Raw genomic sequence first — 12,078 nt, 5'->3', positions numbered from 1 at the left:
GGTCAGTGTGCCAATTTTAATTAATCCTGTTGGTCTTTTTCATCATTGCCACCCAGGTATAACTACCATCAGTAGGATCATAGAAGATAGAAATAGTAGACCTGAAAATCACCTTAAAGATGATTTTGAGGCACATACTTTGATTTTATAGATAGGGGAACTGAGATTCAGTAAGACTAATTGACTTGCCCAAGATCACAGCATGGCAGAACGAACCAATGTCTTCTTTAAATATTAAGGATATTTTTATATGTGTATTTACGCACACACATACTGATGAAATTTGTCTGCAACAGCAGATGTGTTCATTCATATACTGTGAACTCTGGCTCTGCCTGGTGATGTTTGCCAATTTCCATGGTGCACATATTCTCATCACAGCTGATTTAATCTACCAAAAGTTTAACAACTGGCTCACAAAATTTCTGAAAATTTAATAATTGGATATCAGGTTGCTATGAACCAGCTCTAGCATTCCACTGGATGTGTCCCTGAAATCATGTATTTACAATTAAAACATTCGACCATTTTCTTACTCTTTCTAGTTATCCATTCAGAGACACTTTACCTTATTTCTGATTAATATTTCTGTGAGGAAATAAATTATTCCTAACATGTCAGCTTTATTTTTTTTTTAAGTTTTTTTTTTTTTAATGTTTATTTATTTTTCAGACAGAGAGAAACAGAGCATGAACGGGGGGAGGGTTAGAGAGAGGGAGACACAGAATCTGAAACAGGCTCCAGGCTCTGAGCGGTCAGCACAGAGCCTGACGCGGGGCTCGAACTCGCGACCACAAGATCATGACCTGAGCCGAAGTCGGACGCCCAACCGACTGAGCCACCCAGGTGCCCCCTCACATGTCAGCTTTAATCTTCACTTTAAGGTGTTTTTGTTTTGTTTGTTTTGTTTTTAGGATTTAATAACTTGTTAGTAAGTGTTTAAAACTACTTGAGGGTCTGTCTATTAAGAGAACTTTGGATGAATCCCTGAGTATCAGTTATCTATTGTTAGGTTACAAATCTCCCCAAGTACTTATTAGCTTAAAACAACAACCCAGCGCGCCTAGGTAGCTTGGTTGGTTGAGTGTCCAACTTCGGCTCAGGTCATGATCTTATGGTTTGTGAGTTCAAGCCCCATGTCGGGCTTTGCACTGATAATGTAGAGCCTGCTTCCGATTCTGTCATCCTCTCTCTCTGCCCCTCCTCCGCTCACACAAGCACACTCTCTCAAATAAGTAAACATTAAAAAAAATTTTTTTAAAGAAATTAAAAAAAAAAAACCCTATAGTTTACGGTTCTGACTAAATCTTGTCTAGGTAGGGCTCACCTGATCCTGACGGGGTTTGTCCATGCATCTGAGGTTGTTAATGCAACCCATTAATTGGGTTGATGAGGCTGGCTGGTCTTAGCTGGTGTCACCCATATGTCCAGTGATAGAGTGGCTGTTGGCTGAAGCCATAAGGGGAACTTTGTGTTTCTCACTATCCAGTGAGTCAGACCTGGCCTGTTCACATGGCTTCAGGGTTTCAAGGGTACAGAGTGAAAACTACAAGGTCTCTTAAGGCCTAGTCTCCAAACTGGTACATTACTTCCACAAGTCCATCCCAGTTCAGGGAGTGGGGAAATAGACTCTACTTTTTGAAGGGAGAAACACCAAATAGTGTGGCCATTCCATTCCATTCCATTACTGATTTGTTTTAAGGTTTAGATCGTTACGTCCATGGGACAGAGATGAGTGTACATGGCATGGTTGGCCTTCAGTCAGAAATTGATTAGGGGGGCCAGGGTGGCTCAGTCGGTTAGGCATCTGACTTCGGCTCAGGTTAAGCGTCTGATTTCAGCTTAGGTCATGATCTCACAGTTCATGGGTTCAAGTCCCACACTGGGTTCTGTGTTGGCAGCTCAGAGCCTGGAACCTGCTTCAGATTCTGTGTCTCCTCTTCTCTCTCTCTGCCCCTCTCCCACTCGCACTCTGTCTCTCTTTCTCAAAAATAAACATTAAAAAAATTTATAATAAAAATTTTAAAAAAGAAATTGATTAGAGTTTTCTTTTCCAGTGTTTAAAAGAAATTAATAACCTTTACTTATAAACCATCTCTACTTGAATGATCACTCATTGATACACTCAACAACTAATAATTTCCTTATCAGTTTAATTCATATATTTTAACACTCTTCCACACACACTAGGTAGCTAAGGGTTGGGTGGGGGCAGAACTAAACAATAAGGCAGTATTGTCTGCCTAACAATTGGAGACCAATATAAGACATTAAGTAATAAATTGATAAATTTTATACCATCATTCAGGTTCAGGAAAAGAAACAGCCACTGGAGAAGAGATTAGCTGGGGAAGATTGCTTCATAGAGAACCACTTTTTATTTATTTATTTATTTATTTATTTATTTATTTATTTATTTATTTAAAATTTAAATCCAAGTTGGTTAACATATATTGTAATAATGATTTCAGGAATAGAATTTAGTGATTGATTACTTACATATAACACCCAGTGCTTATCCCAATAAGTGCCTTCCTTAATACCCATCACCCATTTAGCAACCCTCCACCCAACACCCCATCAGCAACCCTCAGTTCTCTGTATTAAAAGTGTCTAATGGTTTGCTTCCCTCTCTGTTTTTATTTTACTTTTCCTTCTCTTCTCCTATGTTCATCTGTTTTGTTTCTTAAATTCCACATGAGTGAAATCATATGATGCCTTTCTCTGACTGACTTATTTTGCTTAGATAATACATTCTAGTTCTATCCACGTTGCTGCAAATGGCAAGATTTTTTCTTTTTGATCATCAAATAATATTCCATTGTGTGTAAATACCACATCTTCTTTATCCATTTGTCAGTTGATGAATATTTGGGCTCTTTCTATACTTTTGCTATTGTCAATAGTGTTGCTGTAAACATTGGGGTACATGTGCCCCTTCGAATCAGCACTCCTGTATCCTTTGGATAAATACCTAGTAGTACAATTGGGTACTTTTATCTTTAATTTTTTGAGGAACCTCCGTACTGTTTTCCAGAGAGGCTGGAATGCAGTTTGCATTCTCACCAGCAGTGCAAAAGGGTTCCTCTTTCTCTGTATCCTCACCAACATCTATTGTTTCCTGAGTCATTAATTTTAGCCATTCTGACAGGTGTGAAGTGGTATCTCATTGTGGTTTTGATTTGTATTTCCCTGATGATGGGTGATGTTGAGCATCTTTTCATGGGTCTGTTACCATCTGAATGTCTTCTTTGGAAAAGTGTGTATTCATATATTTTGCCCATTTCTTCAGTGGATTATTTGCTTTTTGGGTGTTGTTTGATAAGTTCTTTATAGATTTTTGGATACTAACCCTTTATCTGATATGTCATCTTCTCCTATTCCCTTGGTTGCCTTTTAGTTTTGCTGATTGTTTCCTTCGCTGTGCAGATTTTTATCTTGATGCTTTTATTTCCCTCGCCTCTGGAGCCATGTTAAGTAAGTAGTTGCTGTGGCCGAGGTCAAAAAGGTTGTTACCTGTTTTCTCCTCTAGGATTTTGATGGCTTCCTGTCTTATGTTTAGGTCTTTCATCCATTTTGAGTTTAGTTTTGTGTATGGTGTAAGAAAGTGGTCCAGGTTCATTCTTCTGCATGTCGCTGTCCAGTTTTCTCAGCACCATCTACTGAAGAGACTGTCTTTATTCCGTTGGATATTCTTTCCTACTTTGTCAAAGATTAGTTGGCCATACGTTTGTGGGTCCATTTCCGGGTTCCCTATTCTCTTCCACTCTTCCATTGATCTGAGTGTCTGTTTTTGTGCCAGTACCATACTGTCTTGATGATTACAGCTTTGTAGTACAGCTTGAAGCCTGGCATTGTGATGCCTCCAGCTTTGGTTTTCTTTTTCAGGATTGCTTTGGCTATTTGGGGTCTTTCTTGGTTCCGTACAAATTTTAGGATTGTTTGTTCTAGTTCTGTGAAGAATGCTGGTGTTATTTTGATACAGATTGCATTGAATATGTAGATTGCTTTGGGTAGTATCGACATTTTAACATAGTTCTTTTTCCAAACCATGACCATGGAATATTTTTCCTTTTTTAACGTGTGTCTTCTTCAGTTTCTCTCATAAGCTTTCTATAGTTTTCAGCATATAGATTTTTCACCTCTTTGGTCAAGTTTATTCTTAGGTATTTTATGGTTTTGGTGCAATTGTAAATGGGATCGATTCCTTGATTTCTCTTTCTGCTGCTTCATTATTGGTGTATAGAAATACAACCAATTTCTGTACATTGATTTTATAACCTGAGACTTCGCTGAATTCATGTATCAGTTCTAGCAGTTTTTTGGTGGAGTCTTTTGGGTTTTCCACATAGAGTATAATGTCGTCTGTAAAGAGTGAAAGTTTGACTTCCTCCTTGCTGGTTTGGATGCCTTTTATTTCTTTTTGTTGTCTGATTGCTGAGGCTAGGACTTCCAACACTATGTTGAATAACAGTGGTAAGAGTGGAACAATGAGCAAGTTTTTATTAATCACTCTTTTTCCCTTTTATCTTTGTTCTAATTCTAGTTGCTGAAATGTAATGTTCATTGAATCAGATAATAAAAAAAATAAAGCTTGGACTTTTAATTTTTTTCACTTCTACTTATTTCATTTTATTGTAATTTATAAAAGTGTTAGACCACAAGAGATTAAGGAACTGTCCCTTCAGCAGAAGATTTGACAACTCCTATTTTATAGTATACTTTCCAGACAATTATTCAGCTTTGGCTTGAACCCTTCTAGTAACTAGGAGCTCATTACCTTTCTAGGAAGCTAATTCATTATTGGACTGTTCTGATTATTAGAAAATGTTTTCTTAGACTGAGTAGAAATCAACCTTCCTATGATTTGTAATCCTAAGACTTGATCCTGCCCCTGGAACTATACAACATAAATTTACTCTCTTTTAATGTATGACAGATCTTTGGGTATTCAAAAGCACTTGTCATATCCCTCTTTAGTTTTCTTTAAGCCTCACTTTTTCTGATTATCCATATGACAGTTTCCAGAACCTCCTTGTCCTGATTGCCCTTTTCTGGACATACGCTTTTAATAATGTCTTTCTTAAGATGTATTACCCAGAACTAAATGGATCATAAATTTCTTGTTCTGGACAATAAATATACTTCTGCTAATGGTGCCAATAATGCAGTAAGTTTTTTTAGCAGTCCTGTCACTCTGTTGATTCACAATGAGTCATAATTTCTTAAGAGGGAATCAGAACTTCAAAATAGTCTCCATATTCAGCTGATTCCTTGTGTAAATACACTGGTCTGCCTTTTTTGATTCCTTTTAGGGAGGAAAGAAAAAAAGTTAATTTTCATTTCTAACCTCACTGATTTTTAATTTTTCCATTTAAATATTAGCAACATGGCTGGTAACGTAACAGCAGATTTTAAGCAGGGGTGCTATATTTAGAAACATCATTGTGGGTAAAGGGTGGAGGGTAGCAGATGAACTGGAACAGGAGGGAGATGAAATGTTGGACGAACTGTTCAGTGACTGATATAGAAACTCAGATGACAAATGACAATGGCCTTAGAGAAGAAACAAAGAAGATGTAGAGAAGGGAACAGAACCCAGAGATATGTGAGTAATAAAAATTAATAGGACTTGATAACTAATTTATATGGAAATGACAGAGAGTAATGAGTGAGGAAGGGGGAATGGCAGCTCCTGACATTTAGAAGCTGACCTGGCATTTACAGGTAAGCCATGTTATTTCCTGTCGGGCATAAGAACTTCACAGAATACTATTCGATGAGATTATTCTGAGGCCATAATAACACGAGACAAAACAGGTCCACTCCATGCTTTTGTCTAAGTGTAGACAAAAGCAGTCACTGTGCCATCTACAAAATTCCAAACACCCGCTTCTTTTGACTGAAATGAGTGTTGGTACTTTCTACCAATTATAGCATTGTCCTTGCTCTGGGCTCTCCTTCCTGTACAGAAGATGTGTTGAGATCACTATCATAAAATTTCCCCTTTCTGACAGCATCCAATCTAGAATGGACCACTGCTTCCTTAGACTCTTTCTCAAATTACTCAAGCAAATAGCAAATCCTATAATGGGTTTTTTTGATGCTCTTATACTGAGTTCTATGGTTCCCTATGCTGTGCATTCATTACTGCAAATGAGCCATAAACTCACCTCATTCAACTAGAGATGGGTTCCTGGTTGTCTCCAGCTGAAGGTCATTAAGAATAATTCCAGAGTTTCTTGCTTGGACAATAGGTATAGAAATAAAGTATACTTTATTTAGTATAGAAGTAAAGAATACTAGATGAGAGGAAGGTAATGTCTTCAATTTTTAACAGCTTATCTTTGAAATAATAGTGGTTTAATCTCAGTGGGGATATCTAGGAGGGTTTTGGTTGGATATATGGCTCTGGGGCTTAAGAAAGATGTCTTTTTAAAAAAAAAAATATATATATATATATTTTTAAGTTTACTTATTTATTTTGAGGGGGTAGGTGTGAGTGGGGAAGGGGAAGAGAGATTGGAGAGAGAGAATCCCAAGCAGGCTCCACACTATCAGCGCAGACCCCGACTCAGGGCTCAGTCTCACAAACTGTGAGATCATGACCTGAGCCGAAATCAACAATTGGATGCTTAACTGACTGAGTGAGCCACCCAGGCTCATCTTAAAGGTTTTATTAATTATTATTATTATTTTAATGTTTATTCACTTTTGAGAGAGAGAGAGAGAGCACAAACGGGGGAGGGGCATAGAGAGAGGGAGACATAGAATCTGAAGCAGGCTCCAGGCTCTGACCTGTCAGCACAGAGCCCAACGTGGGGCTTGAACTCACAAATCGTGAGATCATGACCTGAGCTGAAGTCAAGATGCTTAACCAACTAAGCCACTTAGGCACCCCAAGATTTTATTTTTAAATAATCTCTACACCCAGTGTGGGGCTTGAACTCACAACACTGAGATCGAGAGTCGCATGCTCTAATGACTGAGCCAGCCAGGTACCCCTAAGTGAGATGTCTGTGCTGAATGTATCTATTTCTCATCTCTACCCATACATAAGTATACTCAGAAATATATATTTGAGAGCCATTGTTTATATAACAATTGAAGCTGTGGGGTTAGCTAAGGTCAGCAGGGAGGGAGAAAATGAAAAGAGAAAAGCCTGAAGACTGAACCCTGAGGAACACCTATATTTATGAGGTGAGCAGAAAATGAGGTGCCCAGAAAGACTCTTGGGGGAAGCTGCCATTAAGAAGAGAATCAGAAGTAGAAAAAGACCAGAAGTTAGAGAAGGAGAGAGTTTTAAGAAGAACAATGAGATTAGTTCTATATGCTGCTAAGAAGACAAGTGAAATAAGGAGCCCTTCAAGCCATCTGACATGTTCCATTATTTTTTTTGAGCACCTCTTTACTTTCTGGCACAATAAGATGTCTCACGTTCCTCTTATTCTTCCCTACCCTAACCCTAGCATCAGCCATTTGTCTAAGAATTCCTGTTTCCTTTGAGTGGAAAATGGAATTTAGAAACCATGATCTGGGATATTATTCCTTTTAAGAAGCTTGTCTGTGAAGGCCAATGGCTATATGGTGGTCACATGGGGGAATGGAAGGATGGAGAGAGGGGGAAACTTGGCTTAAGTAAAGATGAGCAAACCAGAGATCTGATTATCAGACCTGAAGCTTAAGGTCAGAAGCAAGATAAGGATGATTTGACCTTGAGTCCCGGAGTGGCATATAGAACTCCAAAGGTTAGGATTCATTTTAGGAATCTGCGTGGAGCTCTGCCTTTCAACATGCATTAAGAGAGGCCATCTGCCAGGGTTGCACACCAAGACAAAGCTTGAAGCCACCTGTGAAATATTTGGGTTATCTCCTGTGCCAACCATTTTTCCTGGCATGTGGGCTTTAGTGGTGCAATTGTAACTCTAATTATTAAGGTGATAATTATGTTTATTGACTTTAAATATTCTTTATCATTAAGAAAAGAATTGGACATTGGTATAAACATCTCTGGTTTTGTTGACCAAGTATTCCACCTCTCTTTCTTCCAGAAAATATCCATTTTCTTACCACAAACATAGGGAATCCCAACTCCTGGCTGAAGTTTTTGGACTAAAGATGAGTAACCACATCAAGTAGGGCTGATCAAAATACTGTGTTTTGGTCCTGAGTGAGCAGGTGACCTGAACCAGGTCAATGAGAGTCTTTTCTTGGGGGTTGAAAAACTGATGCTGGGAAAGAGGCTTACTCCCCGTGTCAGACAGAGAGGTGGAGCATCAATTCGTTTGTGGTAAAATTCCCAGGAAGAAGCCAGTGTAAGAGAAACAGAGATGCGAGATGCCACTCCGAGTGGCATTTGAATCTCTCTGATCCCTTGTCTGTGAGGCCCAGGTGCACTCTTGCCATCTCAGAACTGGAGGAGCCTGCTAACACAGATTCTTTTTTGCCTAAGCTAGTTTTGACTGGAGTTTCAGTCACTTTTCACCAAAAGAGAGAGACCTCACTCATACAATGACTTCAAATAAGTCTCATTTGAATTTGTATTGTCAGAAGCTTATGACTTCATTGATACTGTCAAGAGTTAACTTCATCCCCCCCCTTTTTTTAAACTGAAGTATATTAACATACCATGTTATATTAGTGTCAGGTGTACAATATAATGATTCAACAATTCTGTACATTTCTTCGTACTCATCAAAAGTAAGTGTACTCTTGATCTCCTTTATCTATTTTACTCCTCCCCCCACCCACCTCCCCTCTGGCAACCACCAGTTTGTTCTCTGTATTTAAGAGTATGTTTTTAGTTTGTCTTTTTTTAATTTGTTTTGTCTCTTACATTCCACATATGAGTGAAATCATATGGTATGTTTCTTTTTCTGTATGACTTATTTCACTTAGCAGTATACCCTCTAGGTCCATCTTTGTTGTTACAAATGGCAAGAGCTCATTATTTTTTATGGCTGAGTAATATTCCACTATTATATATAGGTGTGTGTATATCTATATCTATATCTATATCTATATCTATATCTATACTTATATCTATCTTTATCCATTCATCTTTTTCCACATCTTTATTCACTTATCTATCGATGGATACTTGGGTTGCTTCCATATCTTGCCATATCTTGGCTATTGTAAATAATGCTGCAGTAAACATAGGGGTGCATATATCTTTTCAAATTAGTGTTTTTGTTTTCCTTGAATAAATACCCAGTAGTAGAATTACTGGATCATAGGGTAGTTCTATTTTTAACTTTTTGAGGAAACCCCATACTGTTTCCCACAGTGGCTGCACCAATTTGTATTCCCATCAAAGTGCATGAGGGTTTCTTTTTCTCTACATCCTTGTCAACACTTGTTGTTTCTTCTATTTTTGATTTTAGCCATTCTGACATGTGTGAGGTGATATCTCATTGTGGTTTTGATTTGCATTTTCCTGATGATGAGTGATGTTGAGCATCTTTTCAAGCATCTGTTGGCCATCTGTAGGTCTTCTTTGGAAAAATGTCTGTTCAGGTCCTCTGCCCATTTTTAAATTGTATCTTTTTTTTTTTTTTTGTGTTCAGTTGTATAAGTTCTTTATATATTTTGGATATTAACCTATTAATGGATATGTCATTTGCAAATACCTTCTTTATTCAGAAGGTTTTCTTTTTGTTTTGTTGATGGTTTCCTTTGCTGTGCAAAAGCCTTTTGTTTTGGTGTAGTCCAAATAACTTAGTTTTGCTTTTGTTTCCCTTGCCTGAGGAGACTTATCTAGAAAAATGTTTCTATGGCTGATATCAAATAAATTATTGCCTATGTTTTCTTCTGGGATTTTTATGATTTCAGGTCTCACATTTAGGTCTTTAATCCTTTATCCTTTATCATTTAAAATGAAGTTAACTTCATTCTGACAAGGATTTCAAACAACCCACTCAAATAATAAGAAATAAAGTAACCACAAATGGCTATTGCGTTTTTCCTAATAAAAGCAGCAGTTGGGGGGCATCTGGGTGGCTCAGTCCATTAAGCATCCAACTTTGACTTTGGCTCAGGTCATGAGCTCACAATAGGGAGTTTGAGCCCTGCTGAGAGTGCAGAGCCTGCTTGGGATTCTTTCTCTTTCCGTCTCTCTCTGCCCCTCCCGTACTTGTGCATCCCAGAAGTTGTTCAAAATGATTTTTTTTCCTACTTATGCCTAATAGTAGAACCTCTATCCCAGGTGGTCTCCCAAGGATCTTTTTCTTATTAACAACCTTAATTTAAATAGTATTTTCTATTCTTCACTTTCTGCACTTTATTGCACTGATTGTATATTATCTTGTTACTTTGATAAATCTCCCATTAAAAAAATTTTTTTTAACATTTATTATTGAGAGAGAGACACACAGAGCATGAGCAGGGGAGGGGCCAAGAGATGGAGAGACACAGAATCTGAAACAGGCTCCGGGTTCTGAGCTGTCAGCACAGAGCCCGACGCTGGGCTCAAACCCACAAACTGCGAGATGATGACCTGAGCCGAAGTTGGACGCTTAACCGACTGAGCCACCCAGGTGCCCCTAAATCTCCCATTTCTAAAGCAACAAGAAATAAATGATTTGTAAGAGAAAGTATGTATACTTTCTTATCTTTCACCCCTTTAGTTACAACCTACCAAGTGCTTACTCAGACTTACACTTTCCATAACTGAAGAGTTATTTTGACAGGTTTTACTATCTACTCTTTAGCTTTTCTAGTCCGTAAGGATAAGTAGAAGCCTTAATCCTTATGTTTACCCAGGCATTTGCAGAATTCAAGGACAGCTATCCAAGTTGGCTAATGGCTTTGTACTTTAAAAAGAATCTGGTTAGGGTTCAGTGCTTATAATCACTCAATGCATTCAATGCATTGTTAGTCATTGCATTCCATAGTTTTTCTTTGCCAGCCCCTCCTTACAGAATTATCCTCTAGTTTTCTTCTGGGGATTGACCTTTCCCCCACTTTGAGTCTATGAGATCTCAGTGCACTCTGATCCCTGTATCAGAGCCCAAGATCAAGATCCTTGAGCCATGACCCAGGCCCAAGACAATCTGCACATGTGTTTGGGAGGTTAGTACTTCACCTAACCCAGTACAGTCCGAGCACGTTTCGGGATATTTGTTAATGCTACCAGCAGATATATTTTTCTTCTCCCTTGAATATGAACTTAAGGGTCTGTGAGGCTGGGATTTCTGCAGCCATCTCATAAGCATGAAGGGATTCTCTGTCTGAGGACGGAGCCAGCCTGAAAGACACGGAGCTGAAAGAGAAAGAGGAACCCACGCCTAATTACTTGAACCAAAAATTAACTTTGTGCTCAAGCCCATTTGAATGAATCTTTCTGTTACTTATAACCAAAAGAATCTTTTTTTTTTCAAAAAGCTTATTTATTTATCTTGACAGAGAGAGAGAACGAGTTGAGGACAGGCAGAGAGAGAGGGAGAGAGAGATACAGAGAGAGAGAGAGAGAGAGAGAGAGAGAGAGGAATCCCAAGGGGGCTTCTGATCATCACAGGGCTCAGTCTCACAAACTGTGAGATCAGGGGCTGAGCTGAAATCAGGAGTCAGACACTTAATCCTACAGGAGAAAACAGGCAGCGACCTCTTTGACCTTGGCCACAGCAACTTCTTGCTTGACATATCTGTGGAGGCAAGGGAAATAAAAGCAAAAATGAACTATTGGGACCTCATCGAGGTAAAAAGCTTCTCAAAAATAATATAACAACAGGGAGGGGGACAAAACATAAGAGACTCTTAAATATGGAGAACAAAAAGAGGGTTACTGGAAAGGTTGTGGGGGGATGGGCTAAGTGGGTAAGGGGCATTAAGGAATCTACTCCTGAAATCATTGTTTTACCATATGCTAACTAACTAGGATGTAAATTTAAAAAAATAAATTAAAAAATGGTTAAAAAAAAAGAAACATAAAAAAAAGATAAAAAGCTTCTGAACAGCAAAGGAAACATTCAACAAAGCTAAAAGTCACCTGATAGAATGGGAGAAGATATTTGCAAATGACATATTGGTTGGTATCCAAAATCTGTAAAGAACTTACCAAACTGAACACCCAAAAAA

At 38.3% G+C, this 12,078-nt stretch overlaps 1 protein-coding gene across 1 annotated transcript in view; it reads left to right on the top strand.

The window, feature by feature from the left end:
- Nucleotides 1–12,078, top strand: part of MRPL42 (mitochondrial ribosomal protein L42) — a 73,164-nt gene that overhangs the window by 43,779 nt on the left and 17,307 nt on the right. The window lies entirely within an intron of this gene.

The sequence above is a fragment of the Neofelis nebulosa genome, chromosome 8 (assembly GCF_028018385.1).
Source record: "Neofelis nebulosa isolate mNeoNeb1 chromosome 8, mNeoNeb1.pri, whole genome shotgun sequence".
Classification (NCBI taxonomy): Eukaryota; Metazoa; Chordata; class Mammalia; order Carnivora; family Felidae; genus Neofelis; species Neofelis nebulosa.
The sequence above is the reverse complement of the archived record's forward strand: the minus strand, read 5'-3'. Positions and strand labels throughout refer to the sequence as shown.